General features: G+C 30.1%; 1 non-coding gene across 1 annotated transcript; it reads left to right on the forward strand.

The window, feature by feature from the left end:
• Trnat-ugu lies at positions 1-72 on the forward strand. Its single transcript has one exon. It is a non-coding gene; the product is annotated as a tRNA-Thr (tRNA).
• The last annotated feature ends 2,320 nt before the right edge of the window (positions 73-2,392 follow it).

Raw genomic sequence — 2,392 nt, forward strand, 5'->3', positions numbered from 1 at the left:
GCCTCCTTAGCTCAGAGGCAGAGCACTGGTCTTGTAAACCAGGGGTCGTGAGTTCGATTCTCACAGGGGGCAAATTTTTTTTCATTGTATTTTTTTTACAATATTTTCTTTTATTTGAACAATTCATTCTATTGGTTGTTATAATATTGTTTTTGTGTTTATGTAATTTTATACAAGATATCCAATCTAAGTAATTGACATTCTTCTCAATTTAAATCAAACGCTTGTGTATGTAAGTATGTTTTAATAACACCTGTATGCAGTGGCGGCTTAAGCATTAGGCAGAAAACTGCATAAGTGCCCCGAATGGGGGCTAGGCTGTCCCCGAAGAAAAGTAAAAAAAAATAATTTTTTTTAAGTCGAAAAAAAGGATGGCCCGATAATTGTTAATACCTGGATGGCAGAGCTTTACTCTATATTTTTGAGTTAAAAAAGCACAAATTTTATCACTAATATAAGAACCATTTATTTCGTCGCCAACAGATGTCAGGAAGAGTCATATTTTGCAGTCAATATTTCAGTTTTTCCTGAAAACACGAATAAAAAGGCATTTTTAAAAAATGAAACCTAGCTAGATCGATTTTTCACCCCATAACCTCCTGCATACTAATTTTCATGAAAATCGTTGGAGCTGTTTCCGAGTTTGCTGATATATATATATATACATATGTACCTATACAAGAATTGCTCGTTTAAATATATAAGATTGCCAATGGGCCTCGGCAAGGGTTAATCCAGCTCTGCCTTTTTGGTATGAATTATTCACTTAAAAACATATGAACTTTTAACCATATTTACAAAATTCAAATTTTAATATTATTAATACATAAATGTAGAGTAATAATTAGCTAACAAAAATAAAAGAAATATAGCATCATAAATCAAATGTCAAGGTTCTATCTACTACAAACACGTATTTGATCTATTGCTAGCTGTTTTAACTTCTATTCCCGTTTTTGCAAAAAACGATGTAACTAGAAGTTATTGTAATCGAGGCAGGTAAAAAAATGTTTAACTTCCTCAAGCTTTGGGGTTTTACGTTTCAGCAGTGCGTAGATTACGAAAACGTAAAAAAAATTAGATTTTCTCCGAAAGAGATAGAAAGTTGAAAATTGGTATGTCGCTTTGAGTTTATTGGTGCCTTATTTCAGGTCAATACCATCTGATAATATTAAGCATTCGTCCATTGCGTGAAATTTCCGAACAGAGTTGGTCGCGTCACTGGGACCGCAATTCTTCTCTTATAATTTCGGGGTAAATCTCTGGAAACCTCAAGGCCTTAAATTGCATAACTAAGTTTCCAGAAGGTTTCTGGAAACTTAGTTTTATGCCAACTCTTTTTGATATCATTTAAGGGAGTGATTTTTCCAAGTTTAGTTTCCAGAGTTTTTTACGAAACTATGAAAAATAGGAGTTTGAAAATTTGTGTGAAGTTTTGGATAGTAGGCTTATTGGTCGTAATATTATAGTAACCATCTGATAGAAGAAATAAAAAATTGATATGTTTTAGAAGTTTGTGTGGAATTATTTGCAGTGTTTTTTTCTTCACTTCAATTTATTTATAAGCTTTTTGAAGGTGTTATAAAAATTAAGTGAAAGCAAAATATTAACTAACTAATTTTTTTCAGCTAAAATCCTGAGATATGTTCAGGCGTAATTAAATATTTTGGATTTTAATTAAACTAGCTTATAGATACTTCCCTGGACAATTTATGGTAAAGAAATATAGTTGAAACTAACCACGTTTACTATTGCAAGGAATTTGCAAAATTTACATTTCAATTGACGATTTTTTTTGTTTTGAGAACTCATGGAAAATTCCTCTAATAAATGCAATTTATCCTTATTTTCACTTCATAATCCCTTTCTCATTATTTTAGGTATGTGGAAAATAAGAGGTAAAGTTTAGATTTTGCATCGGAATGGAATGAACACGGTACATGATTCTAATTAGCACAAAAGCTTTAGTAGCCACGAAGGATTCCTACAAGTGTAAACTTGCTTAACTAATTACTACAATAAAACGAATTAAACAATTAGAAAATAATTTCAAATGATTGATTTAAAATTGGTACTCAAATGATTAGTTTAAATTTTGAATGTAAACATTATGATGTCGCCACAGTCAATGTACATTTTAAAAACAGTATGATTTATATACAAGTTATTAAAAAGAGAAAACCATATGCACATCAACATAAAAAAGATTTAGTATTTCATTTTATTTATACAAAATTGATCAAACTGTATTTCTGTCTGTTGACAGTCCCGAAAAAATTTTGGAAGAAAAACGGAAAAAACATTTCTGTTTATAAAAATGAAAAATCTATCTATAATTTATTTATGTTATTCATTAAGAACATTTTAAATGATTCCTTAAAAGAGTTGTGAT

The sequence above is a fragment of the Chrysoperla carnea genome, chromosome X, assembly GCF_905475395.1.
Source record: "Chrysoperla carnea chromosome X, inChrCarn1.1, whole genome shotgun sequence".
In the NCBI taxonomy this organism is placed as follows: Eukaryota; Metazoa; Arthropoda; class Insecta; order Neuroptera; family Chrysopidae; genus Chrysoperla; species Chrysoperla carnea.